Source organism: Varroa jacobsoni, unplaced genomic scaffold (assembly GCF_002532875.2).
Source record: "Varroa jacobsoni isolate VJ856 unplaced genomic scaffold, vjacob_1.0 scaffold_1255, whole genome shotgun sequence".
In the NCBI taxonomy this organism is placed as follows: domain Eukaryota; kingdom Metazoa; phylum Arthropoda; class Arachnida; order Mesostigmata; family Varroidae; genus Varroa; species Varroa jacobsoni.
Window position 1 is genome coordinate 135,245 of NW_019214157.1, and position 19,700 is coordinate 154,944.

At 44.0% G+C, this 19,700-nt stretch overlaps 1 long non-coding RNA gene across 1 annotated transcript in view; it reads left to right on the forward strand.

Annotated features, from left to right (window-relative positions):
• Nucleotides 1-156: 156 nt before the first annotated feature.
• LOC147752439 (uncharacterized) overlaps nt 157-19,700 on the forward strand; it is a 25,162-nt gene continuing 5,618 nt past the window's right edge. The window contains exon 1 of the long non-coding RNA XR_015314058.1: nt 157-490. This is a non-coding gene — a long non-coding RNA (uncharacterized LOC147752439). The remainder of the gene's footprint in view (nt 491-19,700) is intronic.

Sequence of the window (19,700 nt, forward strand, 5' to 3'; positions counted from 1 at the left end):
CTGCCAGGCTGCCGGCGGAGTCGGTAGCATGTGCGAGCGATCCGTAACCATTACGACGACGGCAACTATGGCGCTGCTGCCAAGCGCTGTTTTGTTACGATGGATGATACCGATAGTTTGCCCGGGGCCGGCCGCACATCGTACAGCGGGCCTGCTTCTGCCGCTGACGTAGCTCATATATGTTTCACAGAAAAAAACGTCATTACACTTACTGACGATTACCTAACCCTATCAATATAACGTCAGTTGCGCAATGTGTGTCCTTGTTGGCCAGACAGGCACAGCAGCTAGCGTTTCTGCTGGCCGCTGTACGAGTGCACACATTGTGTCAATCTGGCAGGTTCGTTTTTTTCAGTTAGGCGCAAGGTCACCACCAGTAAAATTAGCAATAAAGGCAACAGCAGCAGTTTTAGGCTTGGCGTACCCGAGAGACCGGAATTCGTCGGAACACCTGCTAGCAGCTGTCACTAGCTGGAAGAAGCTTTTGCCGGTGAGTCGCCTCGAAAGTCTTTTATGCGCTATTTTTGTGCATAATGGCCTATGAACTCAGATACGTCAGTCTAACCAGAGCTCGTTCCGAAAACACAACGTTATGTTCGACGCTGAACAGTGGCTTGATTTTGCGAAAATCTGTTCAAGCTACCGGAAAAAATTGCCGGCCGTTGCTGTTGTAATACGCTTGCCAGTCTCAGTTAGGGCAACGGCTAGGCGATCGTGAGCGGAATTGGTAAGAGGCTTCTGACGGCCGATGTGTAGGGTATTGATTCTCTGCGATTGGTTAGAGACCGTCAGGACTGATACAGAAAGAAAGAAACATATTTATTTTATATCTAATAGCGATATTGCGATTGTATCGTAATTTTGACGGCTTTGCCGGTCGTAATTAATTAGTCATAACTTAATAGTTTACATATTGTTGCTGGCCGTAAGAGTCTGTACACTTCCCGCAACTAAGAAGAGTTCGCCGGATGAGCTTGAATCGGCCGTCTCTGAACGTTCTAATGTTTCTAGCCCAGTAGCCGTATAGAATGGTCTGTATACGTACAGGGCAGGTCTTTGACAGGTGATGTTGCTTAGGCAAAGTTATTTGCTGCCGATATTTAGATCAGCAATAACTCGCTAAGCGCAACAACTGGTGATCAGTAGCCAACAACATGAAACACTGTTGATAGGAGTGCATCTTTGAATACATCATAAACATTAACGAGAGCCTTGCACTGTCATGCCGTAATCCGTTCTCTTATCATCGAAATGTTGTCGGGCAAAAACCACTATCAATGTTAAGCACATGCAAGCTAAGCACAGTAGCTACAAACTGTAGCCTGGACTAAAGAAATGAAGCAAAATCTTATTTTCACTTAATCCAATTGAAACGAGTGTTAATTGCCAAAACTACAATTCTCAGCTTAAAAACAAAGGCTTTCCGGGAACATAAATCCGGCGTGTGCTCTCAAGTGGTTCGTAGTAAACACTCCTTCTCCCTTCCTTTCGCCCTCTCTCGCTGCCCCCCCCCCCCCTCTCTCTCTCCTTAGACTCTAAATGTATTCACATCAAAACTAGAATGGCAAATCGGCTTCCGTTATCTATTTCTTCGATGGGTACTGCACCTTAGCTAGAATGCCCTCTCAGCCTTTCTATAGTTTAAGCAATTTTGGGTGACTTCTTTCAGTACGCACGTCTCCAATATGCATGCACACATGGTTAATAACCAATATGCTCACGGGACGGGACAAGCAGTAGCATCAAAAGTTGGAACCAGAAGGCCTTTGGTTTGGGAGCACGCGCGTATCGGTGCTGTCTTGTACTTGCCAATTTGTTAATAGATTAATATAGTAAAATATGAATGTGCTAAGTTAAACTTCATTGAACAATGCGCGACAATTTCGCTAACCTTCTCTGTCATTTCTCCGTAATCACTGTCTCAATGAACGCGCATTCAATACAGTCTACACTTTAAGCCTTACTCAAGGCCGTTTCTATTCTTACTACACTGAATCCGAGGCTCCCAAGACTTTCACGATATGGGACTTCCTGTAGGCTATGAGCCATTGTTGCCGCAACAAATCGCGCGTGTGCTTCTTTGGCGTGTCTCACCGTCATCTTCCTCATATATACTCTAGCTGTGTACAAGTTTAGATATAATTGATATTTAATCATTCACGAAGGGCTTAGAGTTTAATTAATGTTGACGTTAAGCGTTCCGTCTGACATAACCCGATGAGAGCTCGAGCAGCAGTCTGACGCTTGAGTCATTGCACTGCGATATGAAGAATCAGGTAGTAGTTGCAGCCTTTTATTATCGCCTACAGTATAACGTCTACATGTAATCGTACTTGCCCCTGCCGGAAGAGCGTTAGAGCAAGTCCCGTATAAAAGTTTGTCGGACGATGGTATCCCGGTTGATATGGCTACTGACAGACGAACAGGATGATCTCGATGAGTCCGTAACTCTGAAAGGTCTTCAGATGCATTAGTGGCTATCGGCGCTATCTTGAGTATTCTAAGCAGACATTTATTATGGTCAGTTTTTTTTTGGCATCATCAAGGAACGAAAGATTGTGGGGAAGGGGTATCCCGTTCTTTAGAAACGTTGATACAGGTAATAGCTTCGTTTCAATGCTTGTCTGCAGCATGAATGATATGTACTGGTCGGTGAGGTGTTGTTGAAGGGAAATTTATGCGATTTTTTTCCGTGATAGTTTTCGCGTCTATCATAAGAAGAAAAAATATAAATAGTTACAAAATAATAAACCATATCTTCGTATTGTATTACTAAATAGATCAATAAATATTCGCTGTCCACAACCTGTTAAGCTGCGCTCTCTCTGAGCACTTCTGTTTATTTAAAGTACCTACCTCTTGTAGAGCACTATCGAGCATTTGGCCTGCCGACAGCCTGACTCGTTAGGTCTCCGCAATCAACTATAGCGAAATCGGAACGAAAGACAGCAGCGATCCCTGCACGTTTCCATATGTAGCGCTGAATAGAATCAAACTTTGGCCATATTACAGGCATCTCTCTGTTTGCTCACGCATTTTTACCGATTTGTTTCACAATACAGCCGTAGCGCTCGTTTCCGACGTTCATACCTCGTAGATCTGACGAGATAGGCATTGCTAAGGCATCTGACAAAGAAAGAGCTGCCCGCTAGAGATACGATCATCACAGCCACTACTACTTATGTTTTTATAGCACCTAGGGCCTTATTAAAAACGGACGTAAATATGGCCTACACATGCTGCCAATAATTATGAAGTTTGTATTATATTTCCACCGTATCACTCTTTTCCTTTATTCTTAATACCACTGTGATGCACTTACTAAACAGATTTCGAATAATATCAATTAGATAAATATTATCATTCTGCAATAGTACATACAACTATTTATTGCTTACTGCTTCAAGATTGCCCCAAAACAAGCCGGACCCTTTCTACTCCTAGAAGACGTTGCTAGAACCCTTTCAGTAAACCTAATCGTATGGCTACGATATAGTCTCAGACATGTAGCCCCGGTAGCAATGACGGCGGCGGCCGCACCAGCGCGAACGACCACTGTGATAATGGCATTCGTTCAATTTATGTTTTCCATTCAACGTAGTCTCCTTCTTGCTGTCTCTATTTTCTATCTCTTCATGTTTCTTAGCCTATGGCCGTGTCGTCCTGTGGCCTCGAAAATCGGAGACCGATTTGCTTGTAGGCGCAGTCTGTCCAGGTACGTACCACCGAGCTCTGAAGGTTTCGAACTCGACTCTTACTCTTCCCTTCAAGACTCTCGTTTTCCAGCGACCTCTCGCTCACAAATCGCGGTTTCCATCAACCAGCCTTTGAGTGTTCGTGGCCTCTGCGTGTACAGCCGTTGCCTTCTGCCTCCAGGCTCTCTTCTACAGACGCTCGTAAAAAGGAAATAGCATAGAAATTAATAATGTGCGCGGCCCTAAGTGTGTGTTTGTGTCTGTCGATGTGTGGATGAGCGTTTGGGAGAATGTCTATGCATGTATAGGCTTTTCTATGGCTGTGTCTGAATGTGTTCCAGTGCGAATGTATGTTATATATCTATACCTGTCTATACCTCTATTAGTATGAAAGTATCTGTGGTAGTGTAGTCGATGGTGAAGGTATATTTTTAGCAGGTAGCGGCGGCGGCAGCACCAGCGATGACTTGTGGTGGTTCGACGCGCTGGCGCCTAGTCGACGCTTTAACATGGCTTGGCAGAAGCAGCAGCAAAAAGGCGGTCACCGCAGTTATGGCACCCACAGTGACTCTACACACAAATCCTATGACGATTTCCTGTCCGTTTAGCGTGGCGCGGTTCCTCCGTTCCCGAACGTCCTGGTACCGTGCGCCGCCGCCGCCGCCGCCGTTGCTGCTGCTGATCATAAACACCACCTTCTTTCCGGATCAGATCACTAGTTCAACCGGTAGCAGTGTATAGTCCAAGAGCATTGCGGTGGTATGCCACAGTCTCATGCGCCCACACTGACTAGCTGGATGGCTGTCCCGCTTCGTGATGCTGCTCCAGGGTATCAGCACAACCGAACATACAGCGTGGACATATTCCGATTTACTGATGCTCAGATCATAGCTTTTCTATGTCTAGCAATAGCTATTATTACTGTTGTGTTAAGCACGTAGCAGTAGTACCTTTTTGGTCGAGCTATGATTTTATGTCGATATATAATTTTGAAATCTTGTAGATTCACGAAAGAGTATAGGAAACACTATAGATGGAGAAGCGTGGGAAGAGCGCGAAACCGACAAGTGCTAAACTTATCTATCTACGAATGAGATTGACATCTGCATTTTTCCGAGCAGTGCTGATCGAATTAGATCGAATGGGAACATCGCAGCAATATTACGAAGACAAAATAAAGCTTAGGTTTACAATGTAGTGGCTTATACATACAATGTTGTAACGAAATCAGCGTGTTCAGGTGCAGACAAGCCGCACATAAGAACGTTAGTAGGCAAATTGCACGACTCCGAAACGACATTATATAACGTAACGTCTTCATAATCGAGCTACTAATTCACGAACCCCAATCTATGTTAACGGACGGCCCATATACCAGCTACATATCTTTACGCTTAACAGTAGTAGTTATTAACGAAATTAATGTTTCTTAATAAAAACATATACATTATCTTTTACCCATATACATATTAGGTGTGCAGGCGCTGCGGCCTGCGGCTCTCCACGCAAAAGGACGACAGTCAAATTTGACATCTCCGATCATCGTATTCCGGTGACACTTCGCCGTAGCGGGCAATGCTGCGGTCGAGAGGCAAGGTGGAATCTACTCTGTCACAACTCGAATCCCCCAAAAACCCCCCGAACCCTGTCGTGTCAGTAGGCCGTTGCGCGGACTGGCGACACACGTGCCTTGTACTGCCGCCGCAGTGCAGTGGCTCGCTGCCTAGCGAGGGGTTGGTCCGATCCGATAATGCCACTGTCACCACGATATCCTATTCCGCTATTATGTATCTATATTTGCAATCGCTCTCTGTTTTATATCTTTTTTGTTGGAGCGGGCTATGGTCAAACGAGGCTTTACTCTGCATATATAAAGGCGATATCACCAGCGAACAGGGGAGGTAGATGCCAGCATAGGATTTAGTGGTGGTCGAGTCTAACAGCCAGTGGGGCCGATTTCGCCATTGATTATGCTGCTCGTCTACAAGCTAGCGGTAGCTAAACGCGTGACGCCGAACGCTTTACGCGATAAACCGGTGAACCCGTGCCGCACGTATCACTTGCCTAGGCTTGACTTCGGGTGCGTTCTCGCTGCGGTAAAAAAGGCAGTGTCAGCAGCAGCAGCAGCAGGGGTACTCATTACTTCAACTGATTCAAAGCTCATCTGAACCCCGACACTAGGGGAACAGCTTTCCCCCAGTTCTTACGGCGTAGTCAGACTGGCGCCAGCCGCGTCGACCAATACGGTTCTACGTACACTTTGAATAAGTGTTAGCATTTGGTTTCTGAACCACACTACGTATCGTAGCGTAGGCTCTGCTTCACGGGTTAGTAGGGAACGGATTAAAGTTGATCGTACAGGTTAGTAACAGGTACGTAGCCTATGGCCCGTTCAGGCACCTATACGGCTGAATATATGCGTGTATATGTGTGTGCTTTGACAATACGATGTCATGACATCGTCAACGATGCCAAGTAGTGCACTGTGACAATACGCGGGTAGCTAATTTAGCTAACTACCTTTCTATAAAATTTTAAAACGATAACATTTTTTTCAAACATAGGACATATTGTTGACGTTGACGGAAGACGAGATTATTAGGACCGGTGTGAAGCTATATATATAAGCCAAAACAAACCTACAGAATAGATGTATCCGACTGAAGGTACTTGGCAACATATTATGGCTATTTTACATATGCGCAATAATGCGTGCGTCTCACTTGTCCGATAATTTGTTGGCTACCAGACGATAAATTTGTCTCGTTATAGATTGTATTTGTGAGAAATTCGAACCTTCTAGGCTTCTAGGTTGGCACAATGCCTATTTTCATCAATATTTACAGACAGTAGAACATATCGAGCGTGACGATTTTGAGCATTGAGCAACCCCTACAGAGTTGACAGGACCACGATAGTAAGCATATGGCATACCCCGTATTGACAGATCATCTCAGAGGTTCGTTCGCTACGAAGATGGATGCTTGAAGTGCATCCTAGGTCGAAGCAATATCGACACAAATACCAGCCCTAGGTCAGAAACAAGTTTGCATTCTAAGTTATCGTTGCAAATACGGCGAAAATGACAACCCTTTATTAAACATTAGCAGATATAGAGGTTTCTTTCAATTACGGTACGTATATATGCACTTTATAATGGGAACTGGTAGTGATTTTGCCTTGATGCGTACGTGTGTAAAGCGAATACCTAATGTTTTGAGTGTTGCTGGAGTCGTGCTCAGCGCTGTGCATGACCAGTGTCCTGCCAAACATTGCGAACACAGCAGGGAATCTAACACATTCAGTGGATCCAGATAAGTTCTTTACATGGTTTATCGGACCACGGATAATTTACCCATGTGTGATGACAAATTTCAAATTAGCCCGGTGGGGCTAGCCAGACGGTGAGGTAAGTCTAACTAGTTACACTTTATCCTGTGACGCAAACCTGTAAGCCGTATCTCATTGTTTTTAAAGGCAATAGTTAATTAGAAGCCTGTGGATTTTATGATCTATTAGCTAACTCAGGCACAACATTTAGGCCAACATAAAATGTTGGATGGTGAATGGAGCCAAAAACGACATATACCTTTGGGGTCATTTAGTCTGTATTGAAGCTACCTTCTAGCCATTATTACTGGTTAAAAAGCCTGTCCGTTGAAGTGGGAACGTTGACGGTAAGTACTAACGGAAGAGGAACTTCCTCTGGACAATTAATTTATCAAAATCTCCATATACGACTTATGTCATCACTTCGACCTCACATTATAGTTTCAAAAAAAAATTGTAAAAATACGTGTTACCTCTTAAATACTATAGCTTGTTGACAAATCCTGTAAGCACATAATTTTGTTTATTATGCACACGCTTGTGTGTGAAACGTCCCTATCTAACATACTTATAGATTGCATCAGGATGGCAGCAGGCGCTCGACAACGGTAAGCAAAAAGCCGTTTACTTTGAACTATAGACAGTATGAAAGGGAATATAAATTTTCTATTAAAAACTTCCACTTACATTTATCACTCACGCAAAATCTAGATATAAGGAATAACTTAATTGATATCGACCCTTTAGAGAATACCATAATAACGTAGATGATAATAAAGAAACAAGTTTATAATAAAAACAAGTGTAATAGACTATGGTAGGATTTGAGCTGTTGACCTTCATAGTGCAAAAGGGCGGATTCTGTTTATTGCATACATCTGACACGAATACATGTACAGTGGCCCTTCATGTGGCCTTTTCAGCGACTTAGGAAATAATAGCAGCGTGTTAGCAAGAACGGGCCGTAAATAGCCATTACGCGTCTTCAAAAATTAAGCCTTGACCTCAATTCTCGGAAGTTGGCCATGTTTCACTGGGCCTATACAGGCGTCACAGTTGAGAAGTTGACTAACCGCAAATTTCGCTTCTGCCTATGATGAGATGACGCCTAACATAATTGAATGTGTTTTTAAAGCCCCAATGCGCTGCTGTGGCTGCATTATTTCCACGAGTCCCTTCCATAGGACATGCTACCAGGACACTATTTTATGGCTGTACCTCTAGTCGTGCGTAGTTTCACAGTGTATCAGCTTTGTGTCAAGCTGGAAAAATGGCAGGCCATCTTAGATATCCAGAATTGTACGCCCGATAGGCAAACTTAAGAAGAACACAAATCAAGTGCCGGTTTTTTCATAATCAATTGCGCCGCATGTCTATTCAAGCTTGTCCTAGTAGCCTACAGGTGCCGATTCATTTGTCTGTAAGCAGTCAGTAAAAGGCACAACATTAGCATACACAGTAGTCTTCTCTATTTCCTGCGCCTGCGGACTTCATGTTTCGCTACGTTCGTATTTGTCAAACCTATTTATCGAACAAAATAACAAATGCAACGTATAAGATGATTCGCGCAGAATCGCCGCAATGGATCGATCGGTATGTTTGGGCCGGCAGGGTAGCTGCATGTTCACTGAATCGGAGTGAGGATCACTGAACTCCGAGCCATGCTTGAATAGGCCCGCCGCATTCGCGCCGAGCACCAACAACGTCGAGCAAAGCGTGCAGGGGACGGAATCGCTACCGCGTGCCGTCGCAGAGCTGTTTACCGGCTCACAAAGACAGGCGGGCCTAGGGAGATTATCGTGGCTGAATCAACTGATGCATGACCACATGGGTGTGCTTTGCAAGGAGCGTATTGCGCGCCGGCTTTCACCGTTTCTGCTTATCTGCCTTTGGTTTTGGCTGGCCTATTTGGCACGTTAGTGTACAAATCCCTCTGTGGCCAGATCAGATCTAGCCACCTTTTGAGGATGCAGACAACGGGAACGTTTCTCCATTGTACTTGCCTACGCGTGGTTCACATTCGATGTATTAGTTGTAACTAGCCAACTGTCAGCCCTCGTTAACTGCTACATTTCTCGAAAGTGTAGTCAGTCAGGGCAAAAGCAAATCCGACAGGGTTTCAAATCTGCCTAATGCACTTCTATTGGTGTTCGCTTGTCAATTTATTCGTTGGCCTCCCTTCCGGCTGGTAAAATCATGCTACCTTGTCTGATTGAAATCAATCATTTCTTGTTCCATTCAACGCTGGCTACGTGCTTAATTAATTTCCGTACTTAGATAAGCACAAACGTTCCACTACGATTTTACTGTGACACTATGATCAAACAGGGTCAGGTATTGCTGGCTTTCATCTGTATGTGTTGTAGATTTTTGGTTATTATAGTAGCAAGTCCTACACAAAAACGATCTATGCTTTCCCTTGTGAGCAACACTGTACTATTTCAATCTGTCACGTTTGTACGGATTTTTACGTTAAATGGAAACCAAAAAACCGCAGTGACAGTGAAGCAACGATTTAGGTTCTGGCTAATTCATATAAATATTCTAATATATGTAGCCCTAATTAGGTAAAGCGTTTGATAATATTAGCATTAAACCGTCTATCCGAAGCTCTTGATTTAAATGAGAGGGCAAACAGGCTCTGTAATTTACGAAAATTAAATGCCGAGTTTAGTTCTAACAGGCGTGGTGGCGGTCATGGCGCCGATGACACGAGCTGAGTTCAACGTCGTATATTTAGTGTTGTTGTATGTTCAGTGACGACATTTAGCGACGGCAGATATCGGTACATCGCAACTGTAATTATTCACGCGACTTCTGCGGTGATCATAGTTTACCACCCCGCTAATTTCATACAGCTGGCGTAGGACATCGAGGCTACAAATTGTTGTCTCCTCCTGCCAACGCCATAACTTAGTCGTTTGAAAAAAGCCTGTTCCCCATTTGTTGTCAAATCGTGTCGCCTCTTCCCTGTTTTATTTTGACGTAAATCCATTACACGGATGACCCGATGACCAAGTTGGTGGCGCCGTAAAAAGGATTCAGGGACTACAGAGGCTGGGTCTATACACTGAGAGTGCCGTGAAGGGGTAGACTTCCCTTGCCTATGTATTTGCTTAGTTGACTGCGCGCGACACCGCAATCGGTGCTGTCGGCGTGCCGACGACGCTGTGTCGACGCTTAATGCCTCGTCGGCAACCAAGGGCCGACGCCAGATCCTGCTGCCGTTCGATTTTACAGCCATTGTATCCTCTCTGGAGGAGGGAAGTCTTCGGCCGCAAGTCCACATAACTCTGTGCGGTGGTGCTGTCCCCTCACGTATTAGTAACATAAAGAAGCTAGAATTGTTTCTAGTCAATGTGGTAGTGCATAGGGTAAATCACCTCTAAAAAACTCACTACAATAAAATCTCAACGTATGCTCAACTCGATGGCGACCTCGAGCCCTGTACGCCACAGCGTTATTGCATGCCCCCTCGTGCGTTCAAAGGAACGACGCTGGTCGTCGCTGGGTGATGAAACGCCCCCTTCCTCCTAGTAGCAGCACTCGCTTTATGCACGAGTACCTACAAGCTCGATGAATTAACCTGACTCATCGGTTACTTCACTTGTTCCCCTAAACCTCCGTTGTACCAGCACAATTCATACGATACGGCGGCGGTTTTGGCAGTAAGTAAAACGCCGTCACTTTTGCTGACGTTATCGAAATTACTGGTCAGCTTCAGCGGATGGTTGAGTATACACATAAGTCATGCACAAAAAATAACGGAAAAATAACCAAATTCAGCTTCATATGGGTAAACTAATATATATGTACATATAGGAACGCAGAGAAGCTAAGGAGCATGCTTCTAGGCGGTTTCAGCAACAGTCTAAACATAAATTCTAAAGTGAGTAATTCATTGTTTTAGGTCACACAGTGATAAAAGAGATGGTAATGGGGCCGGGTATCTGTTGTTTTACTGCATCATCAATGAGTTTAAATTTGGGGCTGTGTGCAGTGGTATGAACGGATTCGTTACTATATTTAACCACGTAGCTATAGGGATACGGAGATAATGTTTAAGAGCGAAAAAAATATCATCGCCAATTACCAATTATCTAAAGTTATGCAGAACATACCTAACGAGCGCATACAAGTTATCATTCGTTTTCGTCTATGTTGCACTGTTCCCTAGTTTTCTGCTGGTGACGACGAGTATGAGCTGTTGAATGCACCGTTTTACTACTTCGGGTTTTCTACCATTTGCTCTGGTCTTGGACTTCCTCAAAGCTTCTAAAGTCATCTATCCTGATATTTGGAACTTAAGAGAATTTCTTACAAATGTTCTCTCTGTGTTTTTGTTTATGATTGCCTGTTTTTTCTCTTCTGCCTTTAGAACTGCCGCCGGTGTCGCGCTTTGTTGTCATGTTCGGCAAATGCGGCGTCCATGAGGAGCAAACGCGGCGGAGACATCGGCAAGCGTAACAAATAGAAAGAAATCGTATCGTCGCTGCTGAGAGATATCGGACATGTGATCTATTAGAAAGACCACGGAAGTCCAACAGAACAGCATATGGTATCATGTCTATAATGTTGTTTTCCTAGTCAACCGCATTCAGTCTGTCCCTCTGTGCCTATTTGACTTTTGTCTATTCTGTCACATAGCGGTATTGTGAACAAAACGCCAGGTCATTCTGGGGCGTCACTGCTATTGACAGTGATGGCGCGTCTTGTACGAAGAGGCGCCATTATACATGTATGTATATGTATATATAAGATACTTTTTAGTAACATATAGTATTCCACTAGACAATGTAATATACCGTTGTTTCAATTTCAGCATGTTATGCATGGAAGTACTTTAGAAATTATTTCTTAAATTTATTAAATAGATCTTGTGCATTTTCACGCCCAACTCAATAGATTTCTCTGGCTCGCATGTCACCGTTCCATTCATTCGGTTCCAATCAGGAAGAAATTTACACGTTTAAACACCGCTCTGCACCGTAGAGTGCCCAGTACTTCATTTTTTCTAATTATCGGTCGGCTATCGGGTTCCTAGCTTTACCTATTGTTGGCCAAATAACGAAAGTCGTACTTTGAGATCCTGCTATGTTTCTCAAACCTAATAGGGTTTTATGAATGAATAATCATTGTAGGTTAAGAAAAAACTGCTTAGTGTAATTGACGTCATGCTCTGCATTTTTATTGAATTAAATCTGTGTCACAAAAACAAACAAATAATAAAGGCGTTCTAATATATATAGTTTGATCATCTAATACTCCTTTGTTGTGATTAAGTAAGTAAAGCTAAATCGTCTACTGGGCAGATCATTCAAGCTTCATGCGTTTCGAAAACGCCAAACCCACATATGTTACATTAATTCAGTTCTGCTGCTTATCGCTCGTAATAGCCTGTCTCTGTCTGTACGCTCATAGATCGTCACCTGGTCAATAACATTTCCCTACCCCCACTGACGTATCGATAGTCTTCATGCACGTCGCTATGATATCGCATGCACTTGCTGTCGGCGGCAGTCTGACTTTTGCCGTCGTTTTTGACGCCGCCATTCTCTGACCGCCCAATGATACCAGAGGCAGAACAATGCAAAGCCATCAATGCAACAAGCGACACGAAAAACGGGAAGGATTTAGCTCACTTTCGTTCTCCCTTGCCAGGCCAGAGAGCGTTGTCGTCGACCAACGGTTGCTGAATACCGCCTACATACGGTGGCCTATTAGGCCACCACAACAACCGGCACTATTACTAATATAACTTTAGCGATATCGCTGTACCACTATGCCACTTAGTCAGCACGCGAACGGGTGTTTGCATGGCTGATCGCCGAAATCGCCGTCCTGTCCAGCGCTGTCTTGTCGGATAGTCTATGGAAAAAAACGTTGTGACAAGCAAAGTGACGCGGTCGACGCGGCGAAGACCAACCGATCTTGACAACTGCCGATGCTGATGCTGTAACAACAGGAACCCGGCCCCAAAAACGACCGGCATCAGCAAAACAGGCTGACATAGTTAACAGCATCGGCAGGACCGATCTTGACGTTCGACCAAACGACCGACAGTCTGGAGCTCGATTGCCCCGTTGCCGGATGATTTATTAGCCAATAAATAAATATCAAACGTACTCAATATCTTCTTGACTAATCGAGCAATAGTCCAATAAAAGTTAATAGATGTCTTAGATGTATTGCTTCCCTTCCGCGGAACGCCCGTCGGCGCTGAGGATGCTGTGCGCGCTAGAGGCCGCCACGCAATAGCTCTATGATGGTGAGGTGCCGTTGGTGCTCGATTAACGTTCAGTAGTAGTTGTAATGGTAGTTGTAGTAATAGCGTGTACGCGTCTGTTTGTAGTGTTTAGTTGCTTGAGTTTGGTGACGAAGAAACGCGAGGCTGTGACCACAAAATGGCGGCCACGGGCCAACGCTGCCTACATTCGCCTATTGGAAGAACGGGAAAGAGCGATGGAGATGAAAAAAGCCAGACTCGAGTATGCGGCCAAAAGATGAAAAAGATCACGATGTTGTGAGGGAGAATTTGCCAGACTAAAAGAGCGGTCAATAGCGCGCAGCGCATTGCGAGAGTAGCCGTGTACGTACATATTTGCACGTAGGTCCGGCTGATCGGGTCAGGATGGACGAGAGCGGCCCTCCCATACATAAAAGGTAGCAAGAGATCTGACACTATGGCCAGAGGAGCTCCTTACGTCTCTTTTTCTCCCTAGTTGATCTGGCGGCCAGCACTGAGTGATCGCATAGACGGATAGATCAGGCCATTCATCGACAGGACTTTGACATGTGGCTCTTCAACCGGTGCGGTACGACAACCGAATGATTTCCCGTTTTGGAGCGATCAGATGGACGGTCGGAGAGATGGATGAGAAAGAGCGCTAATATGACATTGCCGGCGTATGACACGATCGTCGAAGGACTTACGGAAAATGGTCTCTCAATAATGTTCTAGTGAAAATGGCCTGTATATGTGTAGGTAAGATACATACATTGTGGTATAAAACACAAATGTCCAATTACACATATTTCAAAAAGGAATTGTAACGCAAATACCCAATGCTAGATCATTATGGTCACGGCTTTTCCTGGTCCAGACCCATCTGTTAACGATTTCTTTTTAGGTGAATTTGTAGCAAAACGACCAATGAAAAATCCGTATGTGACTTATTCGACGTTCGATCGATCACGACGGGGAAGCTATAAAAAATTCTACATGTACTTGTGTTCACAAGTTGTAGCAATCATAAGTGGCTTATGCCACTATAGAGATTAAGTACTATTCATACATTTATTACTTGTTTGAATCTCATTCTGCTCATGAGTAAGAGAAGAAAGAGCTTACGCAACTGCCCCTTACAGGCTTCTCATACCCGATCAGTGCACAGTAGCTTCTATGGGCCAAAGACCATCCCGCATTTGATCAGTCGACAAGCCTCCGACGGTGTCTCGCAGTAGCTAGAGTCAGCCTGACACTTAAATAAACAGTGGCCTGAGCCCTAAGAGGACTCGCTGCTTCTACCAAAAAAAAACGACGCTGACATTCTGTAATGAAATATTACTTCGTTTACGCTATCATCTTTATACAGGTTTTACGAGTTCACGCAAACTCGGCCTTTATCGTACCCGGTGTACTTGAGTGAGCTCGTCAGTGATGGTGTTCTACGAATGAACCATGTAAAATTATGACATCTAATAAAGTCACAATTACCAGCAGTAACGAGCCCAATAAAACGGCCATTACGAGACCCCTACAGATGTTTCCCAAGACTGATTCATATGAACGTGGTTGCAGTAGTCGATATATTGTTGGGTATTAAGATATCATGTAATTGTAATACATTTGTACATTAGGTCGGACCAGGACGAAGCCTAAAAACAGTGCCAGTACCTCGCCATGTCAAAAAGTAATTTTTCTATAAAACCTACAAGTAATTCGAATTAGATTATTAATTGACGTAATTGTGTGTTATATTATTATTATGTGTCTGTATCAATTTATAGCTCTTCGTAAGCTTATTTATTTGGCATCATACGTCTCAAAATCTGTTTTAATTATTGTATCTAAGTGAGTATGTGAGTCATTGTAGTCAATTATATGTGAAGTCTGATCTAGAAATTTTGCCTAATTCTATAGTCTTTGCGCACAAACCAAGAGACCTCATAGTGTCCTTTACGGCGCCCAAGTACATCAGACTTTCAGAAAGTTAAAGGTCTGCTTCCTATGGCTGGCTGGCTGTCTTCAAAGAATTTGATTAGTCAGGCCGGAATTTACACACTCCACCTTCCATCTTTGATCTGTAGACCGTTCAGTTAGCGATAATGTTGTTTTGATACCAAATGAATACAGGCATTAAATAAGAGCGTGACGTAGTCATCACTCTCGTCAAGTCAGGGGCCATCCTCATCATTCGCGGTCGTTTCCTCGCGCCACGGAAGCAGAAAAATCGAATAAAAAGTTCGTTAGCACTTCGAATTGGGCTGACCATAATATGTTCTTCATCTCGGTCATGGGCGATGATGGCTCTTGTCGATCCACTGTTCGCGACCACCAATGGTTACGATGTATCAGTCCAAAATTTCGCACACAAGTAGATGCACATGTATGCACCCGAAGTTATGTAGTACAATGTGCTATTTTGGATAGACAAAAATTCAGATAATTTTTTTGATGTTAAATTTCTTCTACCATTTCTCCAATTTAACTACCGGACCGGCACCAGTATGATCTGGCTTCGCTGATCGTTCGTTCGTTCGTCCGTTCAGTCGGTCGCCCGTTGGTGAATTTGGCGGGCCCGCGCGATCGCTAGAGGCTACCGGCGAAATCTGCTACGTGGTGCAGCATTATAGCTTTTTCTATCTCGTTTTTCCATAATCGGTTATGTCTGAGATTACTACGAGAGTTATACGAGTGGTCCTGCATTGCAACTGAGCGTCTTTTGGTTGATGCTGTCGATTTTTACAGCAAAAATTCTGTCCCATCGAGAATCCGATAGATACGCTGGCTCAGAGACAGAAAGACAAAAGCTGCGTCTGGTCGCCTCCACATGGCGACCACCCCATCATCGGTTGCCAGACTACGCGAGCAAGTATAGAAGCGGAAGCGAAACAAAAGGGTGCTACTAGCCCCACTGGCATACATCGAGAAGCGCACGCATACATGTTAGACTAGACGTTGGCGGCAGCGGCGACAACCACTACGAGAATGATCCGTCCGGGGCATCTGTTCTCGAGGCAGAAATTTCAACCCAAAATCCTCCGTCTGCCTCCTGCTACTACTACTTGTTGCCGCGGCAAGCGCTGGTCAATTCGGCAAACCGTCTGACTGTCAGGTCTAGTCATTTTGTCTCGGAATCGCTAACATTTTGGGCTTTAAACTTTAAATCGATCACCGTTGCCACACGTTGTTGATGCACTAGCCCGCCTGCCGCTTCGGGGGCTAGTCTCGTTGTCGTTCGATATGCGAAGTGGTTCCCACAAGCACCGACATTGACTAACTATGTCTGGTTAAGCAGACGCTGGCGTGGATTATGGCACCTAGCGTTGCTGCCGCACTGGGTCTACCGTGGCTATACATGCCCCTTATGATGTTATACCCAGTCAACACTAAAAGCTCAACACTAAGAGGCAGAGAGGCTCTAGAGGGGAGACCTGCCAGAAACGTGAACGACCTTTTTTTTTTTAGCCCATTTTTAGAGATCAGAGGACTCTGATAGATGAATACGCATCTACTTCTTGCTAAACGGTGCTGAGGCTGTGCGTGTTGAAACGTGATGGCGTGAGGATCAAGTGGCCGCTAGTACTAATCGGGCATACGATTTCCGCTCATTAAATGCCACAATTAAGTGCTACCAATATCGATACTGGCGAAAAGGCATGGTAAGGTAGCAGTTGATGGTATGATGTTTTCATGAATTTCGGTCGGTTCCAGTTGTACTGTAAGAACATACGTATTTGCCAAACACACATGGCAAAATATTTGTACGTAAGTAAGCTTCGCTTTATTTAGCATTGTTCCGATACCGTTATTGTGTGGAAAGCGAAGATATATCCCAATGGGAAGCATCGAGTGATCATGATGAAGCTCTTGCTTCGAGTTCTGAATCTATTAAATGTCACAAGCACGACAACAACGAGAAGATATAATGTACGAGATCTAAGGCGACACACACACATATGTATATATGAATACAAATAAACGTTGTTATTCAAAGTGCCTTTCTTGATGGGCTTGCGTATTCAGGATAAAAATTCTTCAAAGCAGTTACAGCTTCGATCCGGATCTGAAACTTATAGCTTAGTTTCGAGTATTCATTTGCAAATTTTATAAAACATCAAGATAAACTTTTTTAGTAACGCGTTTGCTTCTCTGGAACAAATATGATGACCAACCTCAAAATATGAACTTTTAAAAGTTTCCATCAATAAAAGACACATCCTCTAAATCATAACCAAGCCAGCGATAATGTGTGCGTCAAAGATAAAAACATCATCAGAAAAAATTGAAGACACTGCTCACGTCTGAAGTAGCTAATGGTCTCGCGAACAATACATGAATGACATCGTATGCTAATTCATATTAAACTTCTTCACTAACAAAATGGAAGGATAATTAAAAATTGCCTTTAGGATGACAGCGTTTAACTTTGAAATCCGCACGGTACTCTCTGTCATCGATACTTCGTTGTGTTGTGTTAGAATCTGCTTCTGCAGTCGTGTACGTTGTTGATTTAGGGTGACCCAGGGGGCTTTTTTAGCGATGATGGGGGTTCGTAGAGATTGGGAAACAGCCGACCTTCGCTCGAATTCCAAAAACGACGCACTGAACGAGTTTCCTGTGTTGTTGAAAGAAGAACTGGTTTTCGTCTGGCATTACGAGTGACGGATGAGCCATGTTCATTACGATAAACAGCACGCCGAAGTTTGTCGTCCCAATTCAGACGCCGTACGTTTATGGCCATAGCATCATGTACTCCTGCCGTTGTACTACAAGAATACTTAAAGTGCTCACGGTTCGTTCTGGTATCTCAAGTCTGTTTGGCTATAGCATGATACACTTGGCAAAATGGAAATAGAGAAGAAAAAAAAAAGTTCTCCAAGTTTAATCCAACATACTAGCGAGGGGCAAATCGAATTTCTGATTTCGCCATCACCGCAACAAGCGCCACCGCAACTCTGGTTGAGGTAGCGCTTGTATTGCGATTATACCGCAAATTTGTCGATAACTTAATACGACGCCGTTATTGTTCATTATTATATATCACTCGGAACAGCGGCAACGGATTACCAGAACCTGACTTCAAGAGGGTGATTATTCAGAAACTCTATCGCTACTATAATGTTAGCACAAAAGTTATACCACCACAAGTATAATGCAACGATAGCCGAAGACGAAGACGACTAGTGAAAGAAGCTGAAGACTAGCATCGCTGAAAGTTACCCGACAGACAGTGCTCGGAGACTGCTGGCAGGGTGGAAGGCGAGTAAATAAGCAAATGAAAAGAAAGTAGCCATTAGGCTGATCACTCAGCCGTAAAGCCAACGCTTGGCGTCAGGTAGGGAGACCGGCAACGACAACGTCCGAAAGCCACAGCAGCCGTAGTCTACAGACAACAACAATAACCCCCCACAAAATGTGCCAAGCAGACCTGTTCCTGTTGTCGGAAAATTGTAGCGGACGGCAGCAAACCGCCAACAGGAAAGAAAATGGAGGAGAAGACCGGCAAGGCCAACGTTTGCTGCTCCAATATGGGAGGGGTTGTGTAGTTGAATGGACTATGGTGCGCAAGAATAACACTCAAAAAAAATCATCATGTACGTAAGATGCTGCATAGAAACGATCAACTACAGCGGCCGTAACCACCGCTACAACAACAATCGGTTTGTGTCCGTCGTGGCTAAACCTTCGGCATCAATGGCGTCAAAGGATGCAATACCAATAAAGCTTCCAGCAATTGTCGGAGATACGGCAAATCCGGAATGCTACTAAGGCCCACATGGATCGCTAAAAAATAATCATTGTGAACATTCTTAGTTGTAGTGGGTTTATATATATATATTTGTAAATCCCCGTTAGTTGGAACGGGTCTGCTGGTTCACCAAAATTATGCCCTTGATATGGCTACTTTCTTTAGGATAAACCCATTTCCTAATAAGAGGAGCATGCTTTTTCTCGCTTAGTGTTCCTTGCAATTCGTCTCTGTATTATCACTATGACTATTGGAAAATAATTGAACGAGCGCCAATAAAAACGACCGTTCAACTTGTGATATAAGCGACCCGCTACTGTTAACGCATGCGCAAAATAGCATAGAAAGCGGCAGCCGTTTGCGGCTCTGACCTGAAGATGAGGAACAATGAAGATTTCGGTTTTTAGGCGCTTTACTGTGAAGTGGCTGTTTATTTATCTTAATTCTTTGAAGGTTTATCGGCAACGGTATCACAGATACGAAAAATTGACAGCTTTAGCATTGAACTTTACTAATACCTCGCACTTGATTCAGGCGCTTGGCCGAATAGGACGAGCTGGCAGCACAGGGCACACAATCAAAAAAAAATGAAGCAAATACATTTTTACCGTATTTAGCCTCAAATGTGAAAGTTTTTTTCAGGGCACAGGGTATCTTAAACGATCTTTCAGAATCGGATGCCGTTCGCAAAAGTCTACAT